Source organism: Tasmannia lanceolata, unplaced genomic scaffold, assembly GCF_043159265.1.
Source record: "Tasmannia lanceolata isolate RefF3 unplaced genomic scaffold, GAP_Taslan_0.1 ptg000023l, whole genome shotgun sequence".
Classification (NCBI taxonomy): Eukaryota; Viridiplantae; Streptophyta; class Magnoliopsida; order Canellales; family Winteraceae; genus Tasmannia; species Tasmannia lanceolata.
The window spans coordinates 20,337,163-20,356,612 of NW_027518700.1; the positions used below are offsets into that span (position 1 = coordinate 20,337,163).

General features: G+C 37.3%; 1 pseudogene; it reads left to right on the top strand.

The window, feature by feature from the left end:
* Positions 1–250: 250 nt before the first annotated feature.
* LOC143855928 (putative LRR receptor-like serine/threonine-protein kinase At3g47570 pseudogene) lies at positions 251–976 on the top strand (annotated as a pseudogene).
* The last annotated feature ends 18,474 nt before the right edge of the window (positions 977–19,450 follow it).

The following is a 19,450-nucleotide window of genomic DNA, read 5'->3' on the forward strand; positions in this document are numbered from 1 at the left end:
ATGGAAATTGTGGATATTTAGAAGAATTATACCTTAGTCAAAGTAGCCTCACTGGTATCATACCCACACAAATTCTTAAGCTTTCCTCTGTGTCAAAATACCTCGACTTATCCCAAATTCTTTCACGGGGTCCGTTGCTTCAGAAGTTGGAAACTTGAAACAACTTGGGGAATAAAACATTTCTCATAACAGTTTATCAGGTGAAATCCCCAACAAGTTAGGCGATTGTCTTAGTTTGGAATACCTACACATGCATTATAACCTCTTTCAAGGAACCATTACATCATCATTAGTCAATTTAAAAGGTATCCGCGAGCTAGATCTTTCACACACTAAGTTGTCTGCAAAGATTCCAGAATACTTGGAGAAGTTTCACTTCCTCGAGTATTTAAATCTGTCTTTTAATGATCTTGAGGGTGAAGTACCAAAGGAAGGGATTTTTAGAAATGCAAGTGCGGTTTCAGTTCATGGAAACAACAAGCTTTGTGGGGGTATCCTAGAACTACAGTTGCCAGCATGCCCTGTCCAAGTTTATCAAAAACATGGAATCACTCATTCTCTAAAAGTAATAATTTCAACAGTCAGTGTTGTTTTATTCCTTATTATACTATCTTGTTTCTTTGCTACCTTCTATTTCATTAGAAAGTCGAGAAAGAATCCTTTTGTTACGTCACCTTTGGCGGATCGATGTTTAAAGCTTTCTTATGGAGAGCTCCTTAGAGCAACTAATGGCTTCTCTTTGGAAAATTTGATTGGTTCTAGAAGTTATGGTTCTGTTTATAAAGGATTTTTAGAACACAATGAAACAGTTGTTGCGGTGAAGGTACTAAACCTTCAACAACACAGGGCTACTAAGAGCCTCAACGCCGAATGTGAAGCCTTAAGAAACTTTCGGCATCGGAATCTCATTAAGATCTTAAGTTCTTGCTCAAGTATTGATTACCAAGGCAATGATTTTAAGGCTCTAGTTTTTTAGTACATGCCTAATGGGAGTTTAGAGAATTGGTTGCATCAAAGTAGAGATGGGCAACATCCATTAATGAACTTGACCCTCATTCAAAGGCTAAATGTCGCCATTGACGTGGCCTCTGCATTGGATTATCTTCATCACCGAGGACAAATACCGCTTGTTCATTGTGATTTAAAACCGAGCAATGTTCTCCTTGATGATGACATGAATGCCCATGTGGGTGATTTTGGGTTAGCAAGGTTTATTTTTTAAGCCACTGCTAATCACTCTAACAATCAAAGCAGCTTGATGATTACATGATAAAGCTTTAATTGGCAAAATCTCATATCTTCTTTCTAACGAGATCAAAGCTTAATTTGACTTTTTTATTCATGTTAAAATGGAAAGAGTATGGAAATGGGTGGAAAGAAATCTACACATGGAGACATCTACAGTTATGGAATCATGTTGCTGGAAATGTTCACAGGAAAAAGTCCTACGATAACATGTTTACAAATGGCCTAACTCTCTACCAGTTCACTAAGATGGCTCTACCAGATCAAGTGATGGACATTACAGACCCACAATTACTCTAAGAAGAAGTCCAAGTTGTCAACAACAACAACAACAACAATGAAGATCATAGTAATATGAGAAATCGAATGCAAAACTGCGTGGTCTCAATATTCAGAATCGGTGTCTCTTGTTGTGCAGAATTGCCAAGAGATCGAATGCAGATCGGTAATGTGGTCAAAGAATTGCATGTGATCAGAGACTTATATCATGGAATTGGCATCCATCAAGATAGACAAAATAGGATGCCAGCATTACATGAGGGTCCATCTTATCTTAGTAATAACTAAGGTATTAACTGAAGTTGAATGGTTCAATGAAAAGAATCATTGGGAGCATTTTCTCATATCCTCATCATGAGATATCCAACTTTAATGTGAGGAATGGTTGTGGCAGGCGTTTATGTTTATTTTCACCTTCATTTGTTTGTATTCTCCTCAGAATGGCAGCATTTCTAGCTCTCTTCTTCTACCTATTCATGAAAATAAAGTCATATTAAGTACGCTGACAGACAAACAATCCTGCTAATGGGGGTTGAAATATCATTTCCCTTGTGAGAATGCTATAAAGTCGATCACTTGGCATATTAGATCTTTATTGTTTTTTAGTATTTCAGTGGATTTAGCTTCGTTGATCATTTAGTGAACTGTCAATATAGGTTTATTCGATAAAATAAAATTTCAATAAAATGAATGTTTACGTCTCATACCGAGGGCCTCGTTTCAAAAAAATACTCTTTAAGTTATGATTGGTTTTAATCACACTTGATAGTCTTGTTTTGAATATGCTATGAAAATCATGCCAATCATTCAAGGAAAATGATAAATTCACCCTTTTATTTAACAAGCCAGCCATCCTAGTGGTTTCATTACTATGGAAAGATGCACAAAAGCCGGGATGGCGTAGGACTTTTGCTTCGCATTTGGATGCAACGTCCTTAATAGCTGAAACAACTTGATCACAAAGGAACTTCCTTAATAGCTGAAGCAACTTGATCAATGGTTCAGATTCGGTGTCTTTCCCGCAGGAGCATTTTTTGCAAACTCAAGAGCTCGATGCTCGCATTAGGCTTGTTTGCTAACATCATCAATCTACTCGAAATCCTCAGCATGAGCTGCTACACCCATTATCCTCCTGAAACTCACAGATTAACCATTGATATTTGATTAGATTCAAAGTCAAGCGCACGGATTTTTACAAGTTAAATGAAACACATTTAGTAAACGAAGATGATTGGCACTGTATAAGGTGATCAACTAAACTAAACTAAGCCTTTGTCCCAAACTAGTTAGGGTCGGCTAATGAATCCTTTAGAAAATTTTCATGAAGAAGGTGAAAGAATCCACATGGCTCAAATTGACTATGTCTAATCATGACACTAGTTGGGTTCGTCTACATGGATCATTTTCTTCCATTCTCTCCTATCCAACGTCATGTCCTCTGTTATGTTCCTAGCCATTAAGTTTTTCCTCACTATTTCTACCCAAGTTGTTTTCGATGCGCCCGTACCTCTTTCTACTCCATCAACTTGTCACGAGTCACTTCCTCTCACTGGAGCATCCAAAAGCCTAAGTTGGATATGCCCAAACAATCTTAAGCAGTGCTCTCTCATCTTCTCCTCAATTGGCGGGTGTCTTCATTTTTAATTCTATCTAACCTTGTGTGGCCGCACATCCATCCAAGCATTCGAATCTCCGCTACACTCATCTTCTGCAGATGCTGCTTCTTGGTGGCCTAACATTCTGAGCCATACAGCATGGTTTGCCTCACAACTATCTTATTAAACTTTCGTTCAACGTGGTATGTATTTTACGATCGCATAGAACTCTTGAAGCATGCTTCCACTTCAACTAACCCGCTCTTATTCTGTGGTTAACATCCTCTTCAATCTCTCATTTCTTATGTAGGATTGAACCAAGATGGCGAAAGATATCCTTCTTAGGTACCCCCTGTCAGTCATATTTACTACATCCTCGCCCCGCCTCCTGACATTACTAAAGTTGCACTCCATATACTATGTCTTAGTCCTACTCGGTCTAAAACCTTTGGATTTCAAAGTAGTTCTCCATAACTCTAACTTATCATTAACTCCTGCTTTGGTTTCATCAATTAATACTATGTCATTTGCAAATAACATACACCACGGCACCTCCGTAAGTTCATCCATAACTAGCGTAAAAAGATAAGGGCATAGAGATGATGATTGAATTAATTTCTATGGACTCAACAAAGTATACAATGTGTACTAAAAAAAGGTCCATGTGGTACTTTGAACATCACAAGTACATGTATGATTTGAAAGCTTCTCACAAAACTACCATTTTCAAATTAGATCTGCATTTTCACGTCAGTATGTCACCTGAGATGGAAATCATTTTACATTATTCACTGATTTCTTAATCTGGAAATACTCCTGTCGGTTTGAAATAGGGCAATGATATTTTCACTCCCAGCCCCTACCGTAAGCAGTCGCTCCCCTTTTAACATGATAAGCACTAATGAGGGGAGCAAATGCGTACCGCAGGAGGGTGTGAAAATATCAAATGCCTTGAAATATATGCAATTGCGCTATCATCTGTATGCTCTGACAGGTCTTTTGTAATTGAATTTATTTTGGTAGCTATTTATTCGTGGAAACAATGTCCAAATGATATAGCTAAAAATAGCCATTTCTAGAGTTAAATGACTTGTTAATGTTATAGCCCATACACATTTCCAATATGATGCAATTGTTGGAAAAAAAATTGAGGATACTGTTGTTGATAGAAAACAGAAACTTGTTGCTTCAAGGCGTGATATCACTTTCCTTAAGACAAGATTTGCCCCCACTAATAGTGTGCAAAGGGGATCCGCAAATTGCCTCCAAGATACAATGAAGCCTAGTAGGGAAGCCCTACTAATGTTTGATGACGCGTAGCACTAGCGGAATCAAACCCGAAATGCCCTTCCGAAATTTCAAGCCTTAGAGAAATTTCTAGATAATGTTTCTGCAGAAAAACAGTATCTAGAACAGTAAACAAAAGAAAAACAGTATGTAGAAATACTTGGGGATTTTGTAGGAGTGTAGAAGAGAGTGTAAAGTCTGTCACAATTGCCAATTCGTTTTTCTATGTGAAAGGACCGAATTCTGCACATTTTGTAGACCACCTGGTGTCTTTTCAGTGTGAAAAACACCTCTACAGGGTACCTTTCCAGAATGTTTGAAATCTGACCGTTAGATCGCACCCATTGATATTGAACGGTCCTGATCGATCCTAGAGGTGACTGTTGGTTTGAGTAAAACCTCTCTCCAACCCAGTCATCGTTAGATCAACCATCTATGGTGTGGATCGCACTCCCTTGGCACTTGACCGTTGGGGGAAGGGACACAACCCATTTGATCACACTCTTTGACCATTGGAGTTATGGGCTCGTTGGGCTGACCATTAGGCCCGAACCAAAGCCCAACCCATCCGAACCATTCGACTTGATGGGCCTACGAACCATTTGACCCATACATCCGACCGGTCCACCTTCATCTTGATCCAACGGTGCAGATCAAATCTGGAAAAATTAAAGGCTCCAAGTGCAAAGTGCGCCTAAAAAAGCGCCACTATGCGCCCCATAGCCCATTGCCCACGCCGCGCGCGCGTGTGAGCGAGTGCGAACGGTGCGTTGCACCGTCCCGCGGGTCCAACCATGGGTTCAACCCAATGTACAATCAAACAAGTAATAGAAAAGTGTAGTGCTTTATAAGCCCTTCTCTTTCTTTTCTCTCATCCGGTACGGGACTATCTTTTCACTACACTTCTACATCATTTTGTAAAAGCAAATCTTTCCAAGAAAGCATTTTCTTTTTTCCAAACGCTTTTGATAAAACTTTTTCCAAAACACTAAAACATGCAAAATACATGATTTTGAAAATCCAAAATCACTAACAATTTAATCGTAAAAACAATCTCCAAATGCTATAGCTAAAAAAGGCCATTTCTAGAGTTAAATGGCTTGTTAATGTTATCGCCCTTACACATTACCTATATGATGCTGGTGTTGGTTGATTATCACCCCATGTATAACTAGTTCAGATCTTATAAAGACCCCGCTCTTTCAATTGTGAAGTTACATATTGTAATGACTTTCTTTTTTGAATGGCAAACAATAGTATTAATAAAGAAGAGATACAAAGTGAAGCCCCAACAATCAAGATGATCAAAGGAATACAATGAGTCATCTGCTCCGGGTAAAAAGAAATCAGATCTCCAATGTTCGGTTCTCTCCCAGTGAACTCCGAGTTTGCTTCCGCCTCAGGAACTGAGTTGGAGGTGTTGAAACACCCAATTGCTGGACTAAAACAGAAACCCCTCCACCAAAACAGTAATCCCTCCACCAACAGCCTAGCTGGGCCGAGCCTCCAGTCCCATCTCTAGGATAGAATGAGGATGGCTTGGGGCCCACCAAAAAGATCTCCACCCCCCTTCCAACTCATCTTTTCTACTGCCCCCCCCCCCCACCCCACTCAGACCAATGCCCACATGCTAGGAGTCAGTGGCGGGCGTTTCTAAAGTTAAACGGCTTGTTAATGTAATTGTTCATGTACATTATATAGGTAATTGAGCTAGTTTTTATGTTCACAGATTGTGGGCCTTGTGCAACAACTAGTTGAGATGTTATGGACTACGCTTTTTTTTTCTCCCTTTTTTGTTTTCTCTTCATTTTAGGGGTCATCGCATCCCCTCTTTTATCTTAATCTATGTTATCTCTCAGGTAATAAAAATAAGACTGCTCTTTCGATTGTGAGGAGTCCTATTCAAATGAGTTCAATTCATATTGTTTAGTTTGGTATCGAACTTGTAACGACCCGAATTTTCAGAGAAACCCAAATCGCTACAAAAGACAAACTAAATGCAACTCCTATGAAAAATGCGGAACAATTTTTTTTTCTTTTGATATATAATAAAGAACTCAAGTAATATTGATCTAAATCAAACTTAGAAAGTTTAGCAAGAGTAAACTGACGTCAGTAATACAAATGAAAAGAGACTAAACACTCCAATGACTCGGCACACTCTTCCTATGCTCCCCATTTATCCCCATGTCAACAATTGCCGTAAAACCAAAAGAAATGACAGCCTAGCAGACCATGCTCCCCTAACTAGGCACATATGGCTAATCATGATTAAGATGTTGGCTAGAAGCCAAAGAGATTACATGTTTTAATTAAAGATATGAGTATACACTCTCCAACTTACTAGGTAAGAGGACTAAGAGTACCAAATGAGTAGCTTTTAACTTTAAGTTTACCATCTTTACCATGTAGCTAATGTCTTACAAGGGGAAAAACCTATAGATTATATAGATAAGCTATTTTAGCTCAAATCTATAGGACTCAGACAAAAGAGAAATTTGACTATAGAGGACTATGTCTGAGAGAGACATACATGGCTCATGTAAGTGAGAGCATACCACTATGGGTAATCATGAGCAAGATATGACATTTTAAAGCATTCATGGATAGTCTACGATGTTTGGACACAAGGAACATGACACATAAGGTTCATAGTCCAAACATCTATGCTTTACATCCACATACCACCTCTCTAAAGACAAGGCACTAAGCACAAAGTGCATAGGCCCATAGAAAACCAAAATGTGAGGGAGATAAGTGTTCCCATCACAATGTATTGCATGTCAACCACCATCATGGGTAAATGCCCAAAAATGATACTAGATTCCTATGAGATTTTTAATTTTAGTCAAATGAGTATCACATATTGAATCTAGACTCGTTTTCAACTTTCCTAAATAATATATTCTTATATGAACTTAGGGAATGATCCAAGGATTTTGAGAATAACAAGTGATAATCACCTTGGACACATGCATTCCAAAATGAACTAGCATGACAAGATAATTTAATCTTAGTCATGAGAGAATATTTATTTTAGGATTTTTGGAACACATTTACTTTAACCCATCAAAATTTCTTATGTATTTAATGATAATCATTAAGCACACAAGAATGGGTTAGAAGGACAACTAGGTGCAAAGTAATAGACATATTTCTTCACCTAGGACACAAGTGATGTCTAAGAAATGATTAAGTTACTTTCCTTAGACATGGCTTTTAACTTCTTAATTTTGCTAGAGATGACATCCGAAACAAGTTGAATGTTCTAACATCTAGCAAGTGCCGAATTTGTCCTAGATAGAGTTCAAATATGGAAGAAATGTACTTGATAGATCAAGTTGAACTCACAGGCAAATGGGTGGTTTATTTTCATGAAAGCGCACATATGGTTTTCACAATGAATTTTCTATTGTGAATTTTTGTTGTGGATGAATACTAAGTGCAAGAAGATTTATTATGCGATGTAAGCACTTAGACTGAACATACTAGAATGATATTCAATAAGACACAAGCATATAGTATATAGAGATGTATTCTAGTTTTCTACATAGACTAAGAATGCGAATGATGTAATCATGAAGCTCTATGGGCAAAGTACATTATATTAACTCATGTATAAAGATATCTATCTAAGCTCAAAAATAAAATGATATATCGTTTAAGCACATGTGATCTAGATACAATAAATGCAACATTGAAATAGTATCTAGAGAGAATTCAAATGATATAGCAATTAAAGCACAACCCATTACATTAACATATTCAATGAATAGTTTTAATGGGGAATTTTGGAATCCAAATTACTTTGGTTCCTACCAAGTTTGTTTGCGGGAGTGTATCTTTTCTTACCCAAACAAACTTGTTTGACTTCACAAATCTAAGCTTACGCCTAGATTTGTGATGTCCTAATCTACCACAATAAGTACATGAGTAATGATTGGTAGATGAGGAACATGAAGAACTACAAGAATGCACATGATGACAAACGTGTTTGTCTTTCTCTTCATTTACTAATTTTACCTCATTTACTTGATTTTCAAGGCAATTTATTTGTTGAGATAAATTAGCTTTTAGGTTTTCTTCATTTTCACAAACAAGTATATATATTTCATTTAAATCCTTGTTTGTATTTTCAAGACTTTTATTTTCTATTTCAAAGGCATTGCATCTTTTAATTAAGTCATCATTTTTATTTATCAAAATTTTGCTCAAATGACTTAATTTTTCATTTCTTTTCAAACTTTCATTTACTTCCGATTCCAAATTATCTATTTGACTTTCCAAATCGGAGATTGAATGTTTGAAAGAATTTTCATTTGCAAAAGATTTTTGTGAAATCTCTTTTTGTTCAAAAATTTTATCAATTGAAAAGAGACAAATATTTTTCTCAAAAAGATTTTCTAATGCGGTCCAAACATCTTTTGCATTGATGCATTTAAAGATTTTCTCAAAAATGTCTAGAGTTATACCACAACACAAAGTAATCATTGCCTTTGAATTCAAGAAAAACAATTTTAAATATTTTTTAGTACTTTTCCTTGAAATAGAAAATCCCCTTTCAATGGCATCTAAGATGCCTTAATCTATGGATTTGAGATAGGCAAGCATTTGCACTTTCCAAGCTTCATAATTCGTTCCATCAAGAAATGGAGAAATTAGGGAGGATCAGCCTCTCTCAAAATCCATTTGAATTGTCACGGATCTTTCTCTTGTAGATTTTAAATTTAAAAATCTCTTTAAGAGCCTTAGCTCTGATATCAAATGAAATCCAAGTGTGACAACCCAAGAGGGAGGGTGAATTGGTAAATTAAAAATTTTAGGCTTAATTGGTTGGATTATTAAAAATTAATTTATCAATTAAGCACTAGTTAATCTAACCCATATTAAAACAATCAATATAGTGAAATCTAGGGTTTAGAAGTTACTTTAAGCCTATTTACTCTAACCCTTGTTTTAATAAAACATAAATACAAGAAAATGTTAGAGTTTACCAATCACCACAATGTGCAAAGGAAATGAGGAGAGAAAGCATCCACAAGGCACAAGATTTATAGTGGTTCGGTCTATCACAAGACCTACTCCACTCTTCCAAGTTCATCTCCTTGGACGCTCCACTAAAACAATGAGATTCTTCAATAGGGTGAATCTCCAAGCTGTACAACGAACTCCTCCAACTCCAAAGGGAACAAACCCTTTCTGCACGAAGCCTTGCCGAGGGGTCACACCCTCTTACAATGATTCACCTTTTTTAACGGGCCGAATCGAAGACCCTCGGATATAAATGAAGAAATAAAAAGAAAAGAACTCTCAATGCCTTTTGATAGGCGGATTACAACTTTGATAGCTTGCAAACTCTCCAAAGAATAAAAATGTAAAAGCTTAATGGAGATCCTCTTGATAGAATGTAAAAATCAAGTTAAAAAAGGTTTAGCTTTTGATGGAAAAGTTTTTTGCTCAAGGAAAATGGGATTTGATCTTTCTAAAATGTTCAAAAGCTTGTTTAGATAGGTTTTAATGATATATATACATAGCTAATTTGAAAATATGACCGTTTGGGGATAAAACTATAAAAAACAGGGTTTAAAAAGTCAACATGTGCAAGCCCCAATGGCTAGTTTGCCCGACCGTCGCGGTCGACCGGGCCACAGCGATCGCCCGCTCCTATCGGGCGCAGTTTTATATTTTCAAATTTCTTACCGTCGCGGTCAACCGGCCCCTTGGCGGTCGCCCGGCGAGGGCTGCCTATCCACTCAAAATTTAAACTCAAAAACCTATCTCGGTCGACCGACCCACAGCGGTCGCCCGCCCAAACTCATGACGAAATGGTTCTAATTCCACAAAATCATTTCCGCGGTCGCCAGTCTTATCCCTGTCGACCGGCCCGCCTTTGTTCGAAGGATGCTAGAATTCCAGCCATCCCTCTGAGGTCGCCCGGGACACCGCGGTCGACCGGCCCTGTTTGAAATTCCTTTTTAATTTTAAAAGTTCAGGGGCTTTTGAGCCATGGTCTTTCGGCTTTAGTCCTAGGTTTTCAAACACATTTTTTAGTGTGTATGGTTTTCAAAGATATAAAAACTTAAGTATGAAAACCATTTGAAAACTTATTGAAAGTGCATTTTACAAAATATCAAGAGGACTCTAAATACATTTTAAAAATGATACCATTGAGTCTTCTTGGAATATATTGGCTCCTTTGCACTTTCTTGAACTTCTTCGGCTTGTGAGCATCTTGAACTTTGTCTTGGCCCTTGTGACTTCCTCCAATCTTCAAATCATGTTGAGAGGTGCATGAGGAGTCACCATTGCATGTTCAACTCCAAGCTCCTTCTTGACACTTTCTAGGAACTTGTGGGATCTTCATATTCGAGCTTCTTGACTTAAACATCTTCAAATGAGGATGTCTTCACTATAGGTGCAAGCTCTTGGTTCATTTGCTTCTTGATCCACACGTTATGTGTTGAAATGAGTTGTGTAATGGCGATTAAGACATGAAAATCCTGTATATAACACAACACTTCAAAGCAACACATTAGTCCATAAATGCAAATCAATTTGGTTTGGTAGCATCAAAACAAGAAGGTAAGGTCAATGATTAACCCATGTGAACCCTTGGCCTTACATTCTCCCCCTTTTTTATGATGGCAAACAAATTGATTAGGGAGGCGGGAGATATCAAAGTAATGGACATATAGAGATTAAAATGATACCAATAGAGCAGGGCTCCCCCTCACTATATGCACAAGTGTAAAATGATAATGTTAATCTAAAGCATATGGTGCATATACAATTGGACTACCTAATCAATTCCTAAAACTCTCCCCCTTTTGGCAGCAGCAAAAACGTAGGGATATGCAAGTGAAAGTAGAAGTGGAGTGTCAAGATGAATGATAGCTTACATAAGTTATATATAGGGTATATGATATGCCATTTAAGCTCTCATGATACTTATCAAAGTACAAAACAAAAGTGAAATGCATTGATAAGCCTAATCAAACATAGACATGTGAAATGACAGTGTAAAACACTTTTATGTTTGGGAATAGGTATAGATGAAGAATATATACTACACATTACTTCTGTAGCCCATGAAATTTTAGCTCATATAATGCTTATCATAAAGATTTGCAAGAAAAAATCAAGTACAGTGCATGATAAGCAGTTTTATTTTTATCTAAAGATTTGCAAATTTAAGTACAAGTATGGGAGCAATAAACCATGTGAGCATATCACAATGGTCTATATAAACATGAATAAGAAACCATTTTGCTCTCCCCCTATGAATTTGTCAGAGGCCCTAGGTCAAACCTATATGATAGGGCATGACAGGACAGAATGGTTGAAAAGGTGAATAATTTAAACACTTGGGCTTCATTAGCAATTCTTGAAACAGATAAGTCTCTATCTGAGCAAGGACATGCTCAGATCTATGACATAACTATTTGAGTTCACAAGTCCTTCCATGAGGGGTTCTCTGGACAGTAAGCAGACAAGTCTCCTCTAGAGCATGGATATGCTCTGAACTATAATATAACTTTTAGAGAACTTAAGTTGCTTACCCTTAGAGATTTACACATATGAAAATGTAAGCTCCCCCTAACTATGTGCATCCAGACTAAATGTGAGTTCCAAGCACATACGCCCTTGATTTGAAATCACCTTAATCATTCAAAATCTTTGCTCCATTCAAATAAGAATTACAATTTGAATAGGAATGGATGATTATTAGACTTAAGATATGACAATGAAGAGAGAATAGTCTAATACGCACATGGATAAGAGAATGAAACCAATGAGGTACACATCCATGGCAACCAAAGATCATGTATATATACATAACAACTATAATGCTCCATATACATGAACAGATGATGGAAGATTGATACCACATTTCAATTAATACTTCTTGAAATGATAAAAGTGGTATTTGAAAATCTCTCGAAAGAAGTAAAATTGAACTTCGCATTCTTCTATCCGGAACTCTTCTACTGATGAATGCTTAGAAGAGCTTAGATCAATGCTTGACCATTTCTTCCATGTAAGGGTAGCATCTTTACAAATCTTTCCTGATTGAGAGATTTGGTAGTTATTTTAAATCCTCTATCTCATCAAAATATCATCTTTGAAAGGATTTAGATAATGCACATGCCAGCCTTTAGTAATGAATCACAATTTCCTTAGTCTCTGTTCATCCTTCACTGTGGAAAGAATGTCGAGTTGGACAGAGGAAAATTGTGTACATTTATCATCTTATTGCATCTGGCATGATGGAGGAAGACAAGTACCTTAGACAATTATTCACCTTTGTTAACGGGCCGAAACGAACACATTTTCAAAGTACCTTAATTTTAAAAGTTCCGGGGCTTTTGGGCTATGGTCTTTGGGCTTTAGTCCTAGGTTTTCAAACACATTTTTGAGTGTGTGTATGGTTTTTTAGGTTTTCAAACACATTTTTGAGTGTGTGTATGGTTTTCAAAGATATAAAAACTTAAGTATGAAAATCATTTGAAAACTTATTGAAAGTGCATTTTACAAAATATCAAGAGGACTCTAAATACATTTTAAAAATGATACCATTGAGTCTTCTTGGAATGTATTGGCTCATTTGCACTTTCTTGGACTTCTTCAGCTTGTGAGTGAATATCTTGAACTTTGTCTTGGCACTTGTGACTTCCTTCAATCTTCAAATCATGTTGAGAGGTGCATGAGGAGTCACCATGGCATATTCAACTTCGAAGCTTCTTCTTGACACTTGCTAGGAAGTTGTGGGATCTTCATATTCCAGCTTCTTGACTTGAACATCTTCAAATGAGGATGTCTTCACTGTAGGTTCAGGCTCTTGGTTGCTTTGCTTCTTGATCCACGAGTCATGTGTTGAAATGAGTTGTACCTCAAAACAAGATGCCAAACATGCTAAGTTTTCCAAAGTCTCTTTGTTTTTCTCCTAGGGTAAATCGTATTAGTCTTTTGTGCTTATGTACTTTCATCTTAAATCGTCCTCTAATCTGAATTTATATATATATATATATATATATATATATATATTCGCATAAAATTATAAATTTATTTATATATTTGTTTACATATACACATGTACTGGTAAAAAAACCAAGATTTTACATAACATGTAGGTGTGCTTGAAACTAGTAAGATAAATCTGAGTTTTACGTACTTTAATATTTTCATATGCATACAGTTCTAGACACCCCATTTTGTCAAGGCAGGACTTAAGATAAGTTGTTGCGATGATGGATCCTATGATGAGTCCTGAAGCTTTTCCGGTCTTTCTCTCAATATCTCTCTCGGTATGTCTCTCGGTTTTTCCAAGGCACAAAGTTACCCAAACCAGCCTAACAACCAAGACACCCAATACCAAAGACAAACTGCAACCAAGCTTGCATCAAGAACCATACGAGTTCACCAAAACCTTCCAAAAGAGTCCTAAATTTGTCAAACAAAGGTCCAAAGGATAAAGCCCGATAGCTCGGCACCCGCTTTTTATAGCAAACACAACATCCTGAAGATCCAAACAACAAAGTTCAGCAAAAGCTCTACGAAAAGCCATTTCTGGGAACTGAAACCACCTTTCGGTCACAAGAAGTCACCTATTGGAAACCGAAAACCACTTTGCTACCAGGAATAACCTTCATGAAGCCAAAGATCACTTCCCAAACAACCCACAAACTAACACCAAAGGCTGGGAACCCGGTCCAATTTTCAGGGACCCAAAACCCATTTCCACAGGCTAGAAACTACATTTTGGGAATCAGAAACCAGTTTGGCTAGCAGGAACAACCTTCCTAGAGCCATAGACCACTTGTTAAGTGATATAATGGTCTAGGGAACCAAGAGGGGGTGAATTGGTTTTCTAAAACATATTGCCTTTTTGAAATCAAATTTTTAAACCTAATTCTAATTTTCTTTTCATGCTTAGTTTTTTGTTAGCTCAAATAATATCAAAATACAAATGCTCAACCAAAGACAAAAATGAAAGTGCTAAAGTAAGAAAAGAACACACCGATGTATAGTGGTTCGGGCAAAGCCCTACTCCACTCTTCTTGAGATCGTCCTCAAGAATTTCCACTATTGGAGACCTCCACGATGGCCGACTTCGAGGCGATTACAATTCCAAGGAAATTAAATGAGGATGCCCTTGCCACCTTTACACCAACTCTCCTATTCTGCCGAGTTCTAAGCGCTTCTCCCTAGGGTATTAAAAATAGGATGCCCTAGCCACCTTTACAATAAAGAAGAGAAGATTACTATGCCTTCTTTTAAGGCTTGATGCACTATCCTAAATCCAAACTCAAAGATTTGTAGGTAACAAGGCAAGTTTGGTGAAGAGAATAAAAGCTTAAGCCAAATGGGTTTTGCAAGTGTTAATGAATACTTAGGAAGGTTGGTGAATCATTCAAGAGGGTTAAATGAACCTCTTGAATGTGCATTTATAAGCCCGAAACAAGCTATGACCGTTTAGTGGTGGTGGTAACAAAAACACCCCAAAAATCAACTAGCCGTTTGAATTACAACAGATATCATTTTTCCTGTCGCGACGTTCTCGGAGTTCTGAGAACCATTCTCAAAGTTCTGAGAGAAACTCTTGGAGTTCCGAGAAAACGACCAGAGTATAGAACAACATTCCCTGGACCATTTCTCGGAGTTCTGTGGGATTTCTCGGAGTTCCGAGAAGCCTACTTTCAGCAGTTTTTCCTATTTTTTGTTGCTGATTAATTTTGGGCTTTTGGAACTCAATTTTAACAAGATAAATGGAATGTCATGAGGGTCCAAATATGTTGGTCCACCTCACGAACATTCACTTAATCATTTAAGTTCTTAAGTGGTTTTGGAAACTATTTTGAAAACCTTGCCTTGACTTAGAAATCTAAAGAGAAAAAGATGTACAATGAAATCTAGGTAACCCTCAACTTCTCCTTAGCCTTGGTTTTCAATTGATCTTCCATTTTGTGTATGCTTGCTTGAGAGATAATGTGAGCTCCACTTAGCTCATTTGACTCTTGTGTGGTACATCTTCAAGCATGACCATGTGCTGTGTTTGTTCCTTCAATGATCAACCTATCTTAACACAACACTTCAAGGCAAATTGATTAGTATAAAAAATGCATAATCAATTTAGTTTGAGAATCATCAAAACATAAGAGGATGGACCCTTGGGCTTACAATCTCCTCCCTTTTTATGATGACAAACAAAATTGATTATGAGGTGTGTGGAGTGACATGATAGGCAAGTGAATGTGAAAAGTCCCCCTCAACATATGTACAGATAAGGGTGTCAATTTTGGCTCAGGCTCGGAAGCTCGCTCGAGCTCGGCTCGAATCCTTAATGAGCCAAGCCGAGCCGGCTCGTTAAGCTTAACGAGCCGAGCCCGAGTTAGGCCAGGCTCGGATCGGCTCGGCTCGTTAAGGCTCGTTAAGAATTTAATATATTTAAATATATATATTATATATTAATATATACACTAAAAGGGTTGTCTAGGGAGTGAAAGGGGGAGGCAAAATATGTCACTTCTTTTTTGGAACCCCATTTGTTACTTGGACCACCCCCCTAGTGTAAAAAGAGTAGTAAAAAAACACTATATAGGGCTGTCCAGGGAAGATGAGGGGTGTAAAATTAATATAATTCGAGCTCGATAGGGCTCGCGAGCGGCTCGCGAGCTTGGTCGAGCCTGGTTTGAGCCCGAGCCGAGCTTTTGAGCTTAACGAGCCGAGCTGAGCCTGGCCAAGCTCGGCTCGGCTCGGCTCGTTTATACCCCTATGTACAGATATAAAATGACAAGAGAAAGCATATAGTGCATAGGGAGTATGAATAGATAATCAATTTCTAAAATTCTCCCCCTTTTGGCATCGGCAAAAAGAAAGGATATCAAGTTTAAGCACATACGTGAGAGCAAAATATTAGCCAATTCGTATGCTCATACAATTGATTAACTCCCCCTTAGGCTTTATCATGAAGCAAAGGTGTACTCCTACCAGGTTATAGCATGATAAGCCCTAAGAAAACCCTATTTCCCTTATCTCATTTTTCTTTTTTTTAAAGAACATTTTATCATGAAATAAGGTATGAGTGTGAAATGATCATGATAAGCAAGAGTAAATGGTAATCAAGTTAGGGACCCCCTTACTCAATGCTTATGGTATAAAGTAAATATACATTCAAATAGTTGCACATATACCTGTTCATGATTAAGATGCTGGCACAAGGCCGAATTGTTATGTGTTTTAATTAAGGTGAACGTACCGTCTCCCTCTTAGAAATTAAGAAGGCTAAGGGCACCAATTGAGTGACTTTTAAAGATTAGGGTTTGACATCTCAAACATGCAGATACTACCAAACAAAGGTGATACATATATAAATACTATATAGATAAGCAGGTGAAAGCACAAAGTATTTATCTGGCAATTTCTTTGACTTGATCTGCACTTCAAATATTCAAGGCACTTCTGATATAACACATTCTATCATCACTAAGGGGCTTTGTAAATATGTCAGCCAATTGTTTCTCAGTATTGATGAACTTTAAGCATATATCCCCTTTTGTGAGTGATCTCTAATGAAGTGGTGTCTTATCTCAATATGTTTTGTTCTAGAGTGTTGTATGGGGTTCTTTGTCAAGTTTATGGTACTAGTGTTGTCACATTGGATGGAAATATTTTCTAATTTAACTTCATAATCCATCAATGTGCTTTTCATCCATAGGACTTGTGCAGAGCAAGCCCCAGCTGCCACATATTCTGCCTCTGTTGTGGACAGGGCTACTGAATTTTGTTTTTAGTAAACCATGAGACAAGTGAATTGCCCAATAATTGACAAGTCCCACTAGTATTTTTTCTATCCACTCTACATCCAGCAAAGTCTGCATCTGAATGTCCAGTGAGAGTGAACTCACTAGATCTTTCATACCATAGTCCCAGACTTTGGATTCTTCTTAAGTACTTGAAGATTTTCTTGACTGCAGATAGATGAGACTCCTTTGGATCCGATTGAAACCGAGCACAGAGGCAGAAACGAAACATAATGTCTGGTCTACCGCCCGTCAAATAGAGGAGACTAACTATCATACCCCTATGCATCTTGTGGTCCACTGACTTGACAAATTCATCTTTTTCTAACTTAGCAGTTGTATTCATTGGAATTCTTGATGTCTTGCTGCTATCCATCCCATATTTCTTCATTAACTCATTTGTATACTTTTCTTCATTTATAAATATTTCATTTTGGTATTGTTTGATTTTGAGTCCTAAGAAGTAGGTCAACTCACCCATCATGTTCATTTCAAATTCATTTTTCATTAGATTTGTAAATTCATCACACATCCTTTGATTAGTTGAGCCACATATGGTGTCATCTACATAGATCTAGACAAGGGGGATATCATGATTTTTCTTTTCGATAAACAATGTCTTATCCACTTTGCCCATCTCAAAACCCTTTTCTACAATGAATGTACAAAGTCTCTCATACCAAGCTTTAGGAGCTTGCTTGAATCCATATAAAGCTCTATCAAGCTTGAAGACATGATTTGAATGTTTGTAGTCTTCAAAACCTAGAGGTTGCTCAACATACACTTCCTCTTGGATATAGCCATTTAGGAAGGCACTTTTGACATCCGTTTGTTACAATTTAAATCATTTATGACATGCATATGCCAAAAGTATCATAATAGCTTCCATACGGGCAACAAGAGCAAATGTCTTATCGTAATCTATCCCTTCCTCCTGATTGTACTCTTGAGCTACAAGCCTAGTCTTATTCCTAGTGATTATTCCACTTTCATCCATTTTGTTTCTATACACCCATCTTGTGCCAATAACTGGGTGATCTCCTTTCGAATTGGCTCAACTCTTCTTGCATAGCCATCAACCAATATTCATCATTTTCGGCTTCCTTGATGGACTTAGGTTCCAATTCGGATATGAATGCTAAATTGTTACTCACACTTCTATAGTATGATCTAGTTCTTACCGGTGATGTGGCATCACCTAAGATTTGGGATTCCGGATGATCAACCAATATTCTCTTATCCTTAGGTAATGAATTGTCCTGTACATTTTCAACCTCCACAATAGGTAATGTATCACTTGTAGACTCTTGGGGATGAACATTTATCTTAGATGGAGGGCTTTCAATCAGTTCCTCCTCATCATGAGGCATGTCTTGAAGTATTGGCTCTCTCTCATCAAATGTAACATGCATAGATTCTTCTATAATTAGGGTTCTTCTATTAAACACTCTAAATGCTTTGCTATGTATAGAATACCCTAAGAATATGCCATTATCTGATTTCTTATCAAATTTATGCAAATTGTCTTTGATATTCAAGATATAGCATCTACAACCAAGCACCCTAAAGTAGCTTATATTGGATTTCAAGTTTTTTCAAAGCTCATAAGGTCTTCTCTTAGAAATTGGCCTCATATACACCCTATTTATCATATAATAAGCGGTGCTAACCGCCTCCGCCCAAAAATATCTAGGGAGATCATTCTCATGCAACATTGTTGTAGCAATTTCTTAGAGGGTTCGGTTCTTTCTTTCTACAACCCCATTTTCTTGAGGTGTTCTAGGTGCCAAGAAGTTGTGTTTTATGCCAGGATCATTACAATAAGAGTTAAAGGGTATGTTTTCAAATTTCGTTCCATGGTCACTTCTAATATAAGATATGGCTATACCCTTTTCATTTTGGACTTGATTACATAACTTAGAGAAATTTTCATAGGTTTCATCTTTATGTGCTAAAAATATGTCCCATGTAAATCGTGAGTAGTCATCCACAACAACAAACACATACATCTTTCCACCTAAGCTACTTGTCTTCATTGGTCCAAAAAGATCCATATGAAGAAGTTGCAAGGGGTAAGTGGTAGAGATCATATTTTTAGGGGCAAATGAATACTTTAATTGTTTGCCTAATTGACAAGTTCTACAAATGTGATAATTGATATACTTAAGCTTAGGCAAACCTCTAACTATGTCTTTTGATGAGAGGGTTGAAATAAGTTCCATTCCTGCATGACCCAACCTCTGT